Raw genomic sequence first — 12,810 nt, forward strand, 5'->3', positions numbered from 1 at the left:
ATGTGAAATAATAAAAATTTATAAAGGACACCATAAAACAAGAAAGGGCAAATTTGATTAGAGGTATAAAAAAGCTGTGTCATTCAAGGATGCTTTCAGTTACACTGAGAAAACTTTAAAATTAATTGATAACATTGCATCTGTATGAAAGTACTGACTCTATGATACATTCATGAAAACAATATTTGTATCAATTAAAAATATATGGATAAATGATATATATTATAATTTTCAAACTTGCCAACCTCCAGAAAATCGATATTTGCATTCATCTAATTAAACAAATTATTACAAAATGATATATAGTTACCAAGGTATAAATCTATAAGATAAAGACAAAGCTGTAATATCTAAACCTTTAAATTTAAATTATATTAATGTCCAGAAAGAATTTGGAATTTATTTTCCTTAAAAACATAATCTTTGTTTTCATTAAAACATAGTCATCACTAGAATATATGCATAACATTTATGCATAGCACAAATTGAATTGAATTGAATTGAAAAAATTACAAATAATTTTAAATCACGATTTTTCAATTAATAATAGGATGTTAATTTTTACAAAACACTTTCATTGTTATGTAAACTTAAAACAATTAACCTGCATGAAAGTAGTAGGCTGAAAAATTATAAAAGTAAAGGTATATTTATTACTCTTCTATGTGAACTCAGTGTCCAAAATAGTACAAAGGCATTTGAACAATTTTATTTTCAACTTCTACTGTGCATTAATGAGCGAAACTATTTAATATCCCCTCAGAGTAATCACTGTTCAAATTATTCTAGCATATCGATATATTTCTTATTTTATTTAGTTCACTTTAATTGTTGTCATTTCATCTTTATGAATAGTGGATCATTCTTCCTTTCAAGGAGCCAGACTTTATTTTTATTTTTTCAAATTTTATTTATTCATCTTTTACAGGGGAAGGAGAGAAGGAGAGAAATATTAATGTATGGTTGCCTCTCATGCATTCCCTGCTGGGAACTGGCCTGCAACCCAGGCAGGTGCCCTGACTGGGAATCGAACCGTGATCATGTGATTCGCAGGCCCTCACCCAATCTACTGAGCCAGACTTTAATATTATTTAAAAATTCCAGTGGCTATTTCTTTGAAGCTTGTTTTCTAATGAACACATTTGAACATTCACCTTTACCGATCCCTGCCTTATTTCTAACATTATTTTCTGTTATCTTGTTTCTTGTTTTAATTTTTCAGATTTCTTAATGTCTAGTTTAATAATAAAAATGTTATTGTCCTCTGAATACAGACTTGAACATTTTAGGTCTTGTGGTATTTGTTATTGTTAAAAACTAAATTAGCCCTGGCTAATGTAGCTCAGTGGATTGAGTGCGTGCCTGAGAACCAAAGAAACGCGGTTCGATTCCCAGTCAGGGCACATGCCTGGGTTGTGGGCCAGTTCCCAGCAGGGGACTGCACAAGAGGCAACCATACATCGATATTTCTCTCCCTCTCTCCTTCCCTTCCCCTCTAAATATAAATAAATAAAATCTTTTAAAAATACTTAAAAATAATAAAGTGTTTAAAAAAACTGAATTATATATTTTAAAGTACAGTTTGATGTACTTTTTGGTCCAAGAAGTTTGTAAAGAACTTGTAACACATATGTAGAATTGCTTTAGTTTTTATCTGTTTTGTTGTTCATCTAGTTTTCACCAATCACAGCTTTTCCCTAACTGTGATGTTACACAATGTGTTCTGTAAGATTATTTGAAGCATTGATTGTTACTCTGTGGATGCATGAGTGGTTAACTTTTTCTTTATTTCATGATAAAAATTAAAAGTCTTTTTCTGAAATTTTAATTGTATTTACAAATGCACAAGAACATATTTATGTTTAAAGGAGATACAAAAATTGGTTAGCCCCGTTTTTTTTTAAGCAAAAGTTTAATTGTTGGGTAAACTTAAAGTCAGCTCATAGTTGAGAACTTAAGAGTAGACACGTCTGCTCATAAGGGGCCTCATGCTACACCAGGGTTCAAACAAGTCAGGGGAGCATTTTAGGATCCTAAAGTTAAGCTCTGTAGTGAGAAGCAGACATTTCTCTTCTTCCATTTGGACATGGTTCTGAATCCAGGCAATGGCATTTGCTCCTAATCAGATATTAATCAATTTCCAATCTGGTGCCACTAAATTTGATCACATGCAATTGTAACTTTAATTTCCATCTCCAGAGTCTCCTATTAACCACTGTGAGTGGTGCCTTTCTGTTCCTGCTGCTACTGTAGGAACAGAATTTTAATTGGCCTGTAGGCCAATATTTAATAAGGCCCGCAGGGCATGCCCGTGCCCTGCTGAATCCAGTTCTCTGGTCTGACTCCATAAATCTCCCCCCAGCTCTTCCCTCAGTGAGTGCAGACTCACTGTTTCTGAGTAGTCTTTCTGTTTTTGACTGTCCCTCGTGTTTGACTGTGTCAGAGGCTGTGCGTGTGTCATTTTCTTGTCTGGGAATTCTCCTTTAAGCTAGCAAAACCGTCTATCCTACCTTACCCCTTCAACTCTTCTGGTTAGATAATCCACCTTCCACGTCTGTAGTGATACACTCAAGAGGGCACTCCTAGCCCCCAGCCCTGGCTAAATGCTCTCCACCTTCACATGCCAGAGCAGTGACTGACCCCTCGTCAGTTAACTGCCTAAGTCCCAGCACATTTCTCTAATTCTATTTAAAAATCATTTTACATTTAGGGTGTATGAAATCAGAATGCTATTTACAACCTGTATGCAGAGTTCTAGAGGCAGTTGGTTTTATTATACTGGTACCAATGGTTTCCCTAGAATGCTGTTATTTAAAAAGAACCTCTTATTTCTTAAGAGATGTTAGAGTTTTAAAAAAGTCTACAGCAATATGTCACAAAAATCCCTAAGCAAAAAGTTTTCATATGACTTATAAGGTTGTTGTTAGCTCTATAACCATTTAGTGAGGGAAGAAACTAAAGCTAAAATGGAAGGTGCAAAATCCATTATTCAGTGAAGAGCAAGTGCAAAAATCCACCAAGTCCTTATGGGACTGAACCAACCCCCTCTGTGACAATTAGCTTGTGCTTGCATATGTCAAAGTACTCTTGTCGTGGAGCCTTGTGTCCCATCAAATGTCAATGTCCCTGGTCTTGATGGGTTTTTTTATTTGCTGCTCTGACCTTCCCAGAAGACTGCTTATCTCTTAGAAGCCTGTCTTTCAGCTCAGGCTGTGGAAGCCTCTGCTGCCCCCTTCCGGATGCAGCTGTTTCTTAGAATTTTTCTCAGGACTTTTTTCTTACAGGTTCCAGTTCCACATCAGAACAAATCAGGAGGAAGCAAAACAAAACAAGGAAATACCACTCAGCCAATTACATCATAAAAGAACTGCGCTGTATCCCCAAAGAGGTATGATGTTTGTCACATGACATATCGATTCGATGTTGTTTCTTTTCCTTTTGAACAGGTGTACCTTTTGTGTCCTGAATGAATTTCAAAGGGGACTGCAATGTACAAGCTGACTGGATGGTAATGGCCTTTCCCTTTTGCTTGCGCTGTCTCCACCAAATAAAATTTGTGAATGACTTATAGAAAGGAAAGACATTCCCAGAAACTATTACTCTAAAGATTGACTCTTTTTTTGCAAACTCTTGACCTGGTGTCTTCTGATAGAATGGCACACCATTCAGTGAACCTTCTTAATATAACAGCAGATGAAACCCAGGAAACCTGTGAGTTGGCAGGGCTTCTGTTCTCCTGACTGAATGTAAACTGCTTTGCCACCGATGTGTTGTGTGCTGTCTCCCGAATCGACAGGTGTCCCTGAGACTGGCCACTGCCAACTATAATGGTCCCCCAACCGCCACCAATAGGAGCAGTAATACTTCCATCATGCTGATCACCCATTTCGTTTTACTATTATGTCACTCTTCTTTCCGTATACACCTTACAATTGCTAGACATTTTATTTTCTAATTCTTTTTATTTGTTTGAATTTTTGCTTCTTAATCTTTTTTGTCTATCTTTTCTGTGGCAAATGCTATTTTGTAATCAGAGAAGGAAAAATTTATAAACCCATAAAATTTATTCTACAAATAAACAAGCAAAATTTGTTAACTAATTACGTAAGATAAACCCATGTGGAATTGGAAAGATGAATGGCACAAATGAGAGACAGCTTCAGTGTTCTCACTGCTAAAATGGACATGATGTAATACACATGATCACGGTGGGTTCGTGGTGAGTTAATGCCTCTCTTCCATAGAGAAAATTTTCACTTTTGGTACTTAGTCCAGTGAGTTATGAAAAATACATATGGTTGCACAAATACCCCTAGAGTTAGGATACGAAAGTTTCAATGCCCTCTAAAATGTCATTCTGCCTACCCCGCAGAGTCAATCTCTGAGCCTTTACTCTGGCAGCATCCGGTTCGTTTCAATTCTCTGCAGTGTCCCTTTTCCAGAAGCCAAATGAATGGAATTACATGTTATTTTGTATCCAATGTGCTGTACACTTGCGTTTGAGATTTGTTTGTGTGATTGTACATATTAACTTTTTTTCTTTCTATTACAAGGCAGGATCTCAGATAACACATTATTTATCCTTTAACATGGTTATGTCTAGTTTTTGATGATTAAGAATGAAGTGTTTATAATTGATTAAGGTTTTATGTGAACATAAGTTTTAATTCTTTTAGCTACCAGTGTAGCAGTAAAACAGAAGTCCTCATATGGCCCCGGCTGGTGTGGCTCAGGGGACTGAGTCCTGGCCTGTGAACCAAAGGGTCACTGGTTTGATTCCCAGTCAGGGCATATATCTGGGCTGGGGGCCAGGTCCCCAGTTGGGGGTACGTGAGAGGCAACCACACACTGATGTTTATCTCCCTTCTTTCCCCTCTCTCTAAAAATAAATAAATAACAATTTTATAAAAAAACATGTGCATAGGATAAGCATATATTTAACTCTTGAATTAACTGCCAAAGGCTTTATCAAAGTCTGTGTAATATTTTACATTCCTACAAGAAATTTGAGAGCTTCAATTGTTCTGTATTCCTTGCCAGTACTTACTATTACCATATTTAAAAATAATTTAGTCCTTGCAATAGTTTTATAGTGGCATTAAATTGTGGTTTTGATTAATATTTCCCTGATTATTAATAGTTTTGATTATATTTTCATATGCTTATTTGTTATCTGTATATTTTCTTTGGTGTAGTATAGATTCAAGGTTTTTTTTTACCTAACATTTATGAGGTTGTTTAGTTCTAATTGTTGGTTTTTGAGTGTTCTTTATATATTTGGATACAAGGATTTGTCTTTTCATTTTCATGGCATTGTCTTTCACAGGGGAAAAATTATCATTTTGATGAAGTTCATTTTATCAATATATTCATTATTGGGTCATGCTTTGGGTAGCACACCTAAAAAAACAACGTTTGCCTAGAAAAATGTTGCAAGATTTTTTTTACCAATGTTTCTTGTAACATTTTACAGTCTTATATTCTACATGGCATTCTATGATTATTCACTTTGAATTCATCATTATATGAAGTGTGAAGTATGCATCAAGTTTCATCTTTCAGAAGGTATAATGTTCCAGACCATTTGCTGAAAGGAGTGTTTTTTCATTGAATTTTCTTTTCACCTTTGCCAAAAATCAACTGACTATATTTGTTTGTGTATTTTGGGATTATCTATTCTATTGTATTTATCTATGACTTGATAATTATAGTGTTAGTGTAGATTTAACTCAATAAATATGACTACAGCAAGTATTTTCTTCATTTTTACATTTTTTGTATTCCCTTTGCATGTCCATACACATTTTAGAAAAAACTCGCCAGATTCTACAAACAAATCCTGCTGAGCTTTTTATTGGACTGTATATAGATTGTATGTAAAATTATGTGTTGTTTGTATCTCTTTTCATTTTTAATTGATAGCTTTAGCAATTAAGTAAATGCATAACTAATCTTTAAAATTCTAATTAAAGTTCAAGGAACTTTTTATTTTTAAAGCCATATAAGTGCCTTTTTCTTCCTCATTTTATGTTATGGTTGTCATAAATATATTGCCTCTAAATACATTAAATCCTCTACTAGAAAGATTTCTAAATTTAGTTTTTAACATTCACATTTTTAAATAACAAGATAACAAAAGAGTCATATTTATCAAGTATTTACCTTTTCTTAACCAGCATTCTTATAGTTTAAAGATGATCTCTACAATCATTTTTCTTAAAGCTGAAGAATTCCTTTAACATTTTTTTAGAGTGAGACTGTTCCAAAACTTTTCCTTTGCTTTCTCCTGAGAATGTCTTAATTTGGCGTTCATTCCTTAAGGACATTGTCTCAGGAATTAGCGTGTGGGGTTAAAAGTTTTCCCCTCCCCCCTTCACAAGCAATTCAAACACATCTTTCCAATGTCCTCCAGACTCCATGATTTCTGAACTAAACTCACAGGGATTTGAGTGCTTATTCCCCTGCACACCAAGCTTCCTTTTTTGTTGTCTGCATTCAGGATTATATATTTTTTATATTTGTTTTTGAGATCTTTGATCATGAAGTGCCCAGGTATGATCTATACTCTCCAAAGTTTGCTGAACTTTAATCTGTATGTTCATGATTTTTAAACCAAATTTGGGGAATTTTCACCATTATTTTGTCTTTTTTATTCCAAACCAATTTCATTTCTTCTTTCCCTCAGGGACTCCAAAGTAATAAATGTTAGACTTTTTGATATTGTCTCCCAAACCTCTCAGACTCTATTTTTCTTTTATCTGTTCTTCGAATTGGACAAGTTCTATTGCCATACCATCAAGTTCTTTGACATTTTCATTTATCTTCTACATTCTGCTGCTATTAAGCCTCCAACAGTCAATTCTCATTTTTGGCATTATATCTCTCAGTCCTACATTCCTACTTAGTTATTTTATAGTTCCTATTTCTCTGATAGGAATTCTATATTTCCTTTTAAGTACTTTCACCTCTACAACCTGGAGCATGATTATAAAATCTACTTTAAAATCTCAACTTTGAATTTGCAGCTGTTAAATGTTCACATTTTGCAGTTTTTATTTTGCTGAGTAATTGGAACATGCAGGATCAAGGGAGGAAGCTCACCTCTCGGCAGGATCTCCATACCCTCTTAATCCCAGGGATCAATGGAAGTGGATCATGAAAAAAATACAAAAGCAAAAAGTACTATTTCTTGGTTTCAATAGCATTTAGCATTGTCAGCCTTTCTAAGAAATGGGTCCATGACACACCCTTATGCAACATAAGGATTTGTATAATGTCAAACTAAATGGAACATGAATAAATATGAGTTTCCAGATATTCAGAAGTCTACAAAATGTTAACTCATAAGACTGTTATTATGAGAAGTATTTTATGAAAATGTATCTCAAAATTATACAGCACAGAATTTCTGTAATATTAACTAGATTACAAAGGATTTCTACAATGTTTGCATTTTCAAATGTTAACATCTGCAAAAATTGTGTTTATATGTTTAAAGTGGTAATTTTACATTATCTTCACTTTGTAAAAGTGAGTAATTACATAGTTAATTTAAAAAGACAAGAGGAATAGATCATAATAACATAAAAGTAAAAATATACATTTAATAATACGAGATTCTGGTGCACCTAAAGGGAAAATCTATGTACTCATGGTTGTTGGGTAGCCAAGGTGGCTAAGGAAGGACCAGGTACCCAAAACATCCAATGAAAAGCTTTTATTCGAGGCAAGACACTGCATTCAGGCAGGCTGAGTCCAAGTGGACTGCAGGGGCAAGAGAAAGGAGAGAAGAGTTTTTCAGGGTGTGTAGCAGACCCCCAGGGGGTAGGTCACCCTGCTGACCTGCCCCAGGTGTCCCCTGATTGGAGATGGCTGATTCAGGGACAGAAAGCCTGGGAGATTTATGGGCCTTGTTTCTGGGAAAACTTCAGTGAAGAGGGGAGAGGAAGTGAGGATTCAACCAGTGTCCAGCAGGATGCCAGTGGCTTTGCCTCAGTTGCTTCTGATATGAGGAATCTCATGATCAGGTATTTAGCCAGTGGCACACACCTTCTTTGTTCCAGCGTACGCTGTGGCTTAGGTCCTCCGTGTTCAAGTACATTCTAACAATGGTAAATGTGAGTTAATATTAATTGTAAAAAGATAATGAATACAGATGCACTCATTAATGTAATCACGAAACTTTTAGTAGATAGGACAAATAATGTGAAGATGAATAAAGGTTTAAAAATTTCTAGTCAGAATACTCTTCTTGTAAACTTACAAATGTTTTACAGCCCTAAAATGTGTGGTTCCTATTAGCAAACTGACGTCTTCTTGTGTGCTTGGAATACTCTTCAATCATAACACTTTATAGTTATGTATTTCATAATTAGAGAAAAATACAGAATGAGAGGTGGGTGCAATAAAATTCAAACCATCTACATAAAATATGCTTTGAATAGCAATGAAGTACTAACTTACTCTATTAGATTTCTTTATAAAACTCAATTATTTTGCTTTCAGTAGAATACTAAAAACTAACAACATCCTTTAAATCACAATGGAGGCAAGAAATCCATTTATTAATTAAATAAGCATTTATTGAGCACCTTTTATTGCTTCCAATTAGAAGTCAGAAACCACATAGAACTTTTGAGCGATAAAGTTGGGTATAAAGTTATTGGCCGTAACGGGGCATTGGCATAACAAGAGATTGGCAGTAGGAAGGAAAGAAGACTCTCACATCACAGGAATGGCAGAGAGAAGCAGCACCAGTTGCAGGGCTGAGCTGCAGGGCCAGAGGAAGACATGCCTTGGGCTTACCCCCGGGCCGGGAAGTGTTTGTGTGCAGAAGGGCCTAAGTCGCTGCCACTGCACCCTTTGTGCTACCAGACAAAGCTATTCACTGGGTGGTTTCAACTCTGCTTCAAAACCACCTGAGGCATATGAGGAGCAGCGGCTGTCCAGGGTGCTGCCAACCACATGCTAAGACAGAAGTCAGGAGTTAGAGACGTTGTGTGTATGCAACAGAAATCTCATGAGAGCAGCACTAGAAACAAGAAAGAAAGGAAAAGCTCTGCTAATCAATGATCTTAAGCAGAAATCGGACATTTAAAAGATCTTGAGGTGTGAGTCATTTGACAATATTAGAAAAGAGTAGGGGAGAGGGGCCTTGGGGGTGAGGGGGACATTATGGAATTTGGGTAATGACAGTTATAAGAATGATCTTGTAGGGGCGTATTTGCCACGAGGTGCACCAGCAGGTTTGTCAGCTGCGGTTACAGCAGGGTGGACGACGACGCAATGGTGGGTGTTTGGTCGGAAGGAGAACTGGAGTTTCACCTTACTAAGTTTTGACAGGTTCTTTGGGATTAATCCTGTGGGAGACAAAAAGGCACTTGAAAGATTTAAGCAAATGAATGACATATGTTTGAGGGATGTCATGGCTGTGTGTCAGGAAAAATAAGGTCAAAATTTTGCAAACCACAAAATTAGAAAATTTTAGTCTAATAGCTTAACACTGATTTTGTGGCGGATATTTCTAGGGTCCACCATATTTTTGTCCTTTTTTCCCTTATCTTACACATAAACTACATTTTCTGGGTTCCCTTTTAGTTAGCAGAGCATTGTGAGAAAAAAAGAAGAATGTGAGATTTGAGGAATTTTTGTTTTAGCAATTAGTAGATGTTATTCTAACTAATATAGACATTGTTGCCTTAGAATGCTTTTTTAAAATGTGATAATGTTTTAATGGCCAGATTGAAAATTTAAATATCTGTTATAAAGGGAGACTGTTTAGAAGACACATGCATCTCATACAATTAAGCTTGTCTGAGTGAAGCAACTAGAAAGAATTAGAATATTGTGTTGTTTGTCTTTAGCAAGATAGGACAAGTAAGAAATGAGTGCAGGGAAGACTTGGCTGGTTTTAGACAATGATCGCATGAAATAGAGACTCCATGTTCAAAGGCCTGACACCTGGAAAGGATGAGAGCTACCAGACCCCAATAAAAAGCAGTCAGACTAAAATGATTTTGAGCAAAAAAGGTCAGAGAAATTCAGTTGAACAAAGTATTTCAAGTATGAGTCAAAATGACATAAAGAGTCTCAACATAGCTTCCATTAATGTGTAAGATAGACAGGCAAGGGGAGTAATAGTAACTTTGTGAGTTGGGTCTATGGAAACTTGCATATGAAACTGTACGGAGCAGACTTTGAAAGTCAATACAACTTCTAGGAAACAGCATTGCCAATGGAATCTCCAAGCTTGGATGAAAATAACCTTAGGCCAGTGATTTTCAACATTTTTCAGATTGTGGCACAGATAAACTAATTATTAAAATCCTGTGGCACACCAAAAATACATTTTTTGCTGATCTGACAGAAATTGGTATAATTTTGATTCATCACACTGCTATTGTTTTCTTGGCTGGTTTTTTTTTATTTGACAATTGAAGGGAAAAGAGAGAGGTCAACGCTCCTGACTAAATAGTCAGGTACTGCATGTTTTAAAGATTCTTGCAGCACACCAGCTGAAAATTGCTGCCGCAGGCAATTCAAGATTGAAAATAGCACACAGGTCCCCAAACTTGTCTGTGAAGGAAGCAGGCTGAAAAACCCCAGAAGTATAGAAAAACAGTCACACACACCAAAGAGGGAATGCCCCACCCCACCCCACTTTCCATGTAGCAAAGGAGATAAAGGATGCAGAAGAGGTGCCTGGGATGAAACCAGGGTCTAATCAGGGACTAAAGAGTCCCTCTTAGACAGAGGAACCTCTCACAGAGGTGCCCAGCAAAGATTCATTTCTTAAGGGCAGTTTTACTTGCACCTGACCTGGTTCTGATTCACAATTCATAATAATTGGGTGTGTTAGTCCCTTTGTTTTTTTTTTGTTTTGTAGGTTACCAGGTTTCAAAAGAGTAGAGCTCTTTTGAAGAATTTGGAGTCCAAAATATGCTGAGGAATTCTGTTTCAAGTTTTCTCAGCTCCTCTGTTTAATCTCTACCAGGGGGTCTCTGGAAATGCCCGTGACAACCGCTCAAACACGTGGTGTTTAAAAGGAGGGGACTTCGCACAACTGTCATCAACATAGGTCCTCTGACTGTTGATGTTCTTGGGCGACAAGTGCTGGAGGCACACAGAGCTTCTGTTGGATGGGGTATCCGAGTAAATGCTGGAGCAGAACCACTTGGGCCACCAACTCCATGGCCCTTTGGGTTTCATGTTAACACCTGGATTAAGCTGTAAAAATTTCAAGTGTTATCAATTATAGCAACTAAGATGATCTCATATTAGTGAGCTTGTTTTAATATTTTTATACTCCTAGCTGTTTCTTTTCTGTATTCAATTAATTACTAAACATGTGGCAAAGGTTTTCCTACTGAAGACCCTTAGATGTTTTTGGGTTCTGTTACTACTCAGAATCACTATTATGAAAAGACTCAGAACTGACTTCACAACAGTAATGGAGAAAAATACATAAATATTCTACCTTCCCCTGAAATTAATAATGTTTATTATTATAGCCTGAACTTGATTCAAATATTACTTCTCTTATGAAAGTCACAACTTAAAATTTAAATGTATTTTTCATTGCATTATTTGTTATAAGTTTATGTAATGATAATATAATTCTTTAAAGTCATCTGAAAATTAGGACATTCTCTAAACTAGTGGAGTAACAGTTAAGATAGATCAGCTTCCTCACTTGTTGCAATATCACCAATAAGCATTTTATGAAATTATATGGTTTTCTAATTATTGGTGAGAAGTTAATTTTGTGTGCATATATATGCATGTATGTATACATATATGTACCACAAACCAGGTAACTTAAAACAACAAAAACTTACCGTCTTATAGTTCGGGAGGCTAGAAGCCAAAAACCAATGTATCAACAGGCCCTTTTCCTTCTGAAACCTATAGGATGGCTTTCTCTCTTGCTTTTCCCTGGCTTCTGGTGATTACCAGCAACCCCTGGTCTCCTAAACACAGCTTCCAAGCACCTCATTCATTTCTTCTGTTATCACACCATGTCCTCTCCATTTCTGTCTTTCTATCTTCTTCTTATTAGGACACCAGTTCTCATATCTTAAGCAAAGTCACATTGTCATCACTGAAACTCTAAAAGTGGTTGAGCAGGGCATATAAGAACCCAGTTTTATTGGTCAACACATAGAACCATGTGACCTTATACTGCTAATAAATAAACAGAAAATAAGACCTTTATATTCCCCCTTTTTTAATGTTATGTTGGTATGGACCACACAACTGCTTTTATTTTTCTTAAGAGTAAATGCAATTAAATGAAGGGGTGAGTCCATCAAATACCAGTACCTGGTATAATAGCAATAATTGGTTTGCATGCACAGATACAAATGTGCGTGCTGATTTTATTCTCTATTGCCCACTTTATTGAAAAGACTCTTTTTCTGAGAAAACATAGAATGAATTTATCTATTTACCTATCATAATCATCTATTTATTTTTCAAAGAAAAAGATAAATGCCTTAAGGTAAATACACACGGTAATACCAGGATTAATTGCAACACAGAATTGCATCATTTTTAAATTAACTTTAGTTCCATATAGAAAGATTTTTTCCATTCTAAAAAATATCCCAGGCCAAGTATGTTTCTATTTTATTATAAATAAAGGAGAGTTCATCTGTCCTGAGATAATAGCTCAGAAGCCACGGAAACTGCCAGTTTCTAATACCTCTTCTCTCCTTCCTCTTCATAAACCTTTCCAACAGAGTGAAGGTACATTTTAGTTTTATTAGGCCATAAAACTTGGTGCAATACATTTCACCCTCTTACAAATTG

The sequence above is a fragment of the Artibeus jamaicensis genome, unplaced genomic scaffold, assembly GCF_021234435.1.
Source record: "Artibeus jamaicensis isolate MK-2021 breed Jamaican fruit bat unplaced genomic scaffold, CSHL_Jam_final scaffold_369, whole genome shotgun sequence".
NCBI classification, from domain to species: Eukaryota; Metazoa; Chordata; class Mammalia; order Chiroptera; family Phyllostomidae; genus Artibeus; species Artibeus jamaicensis.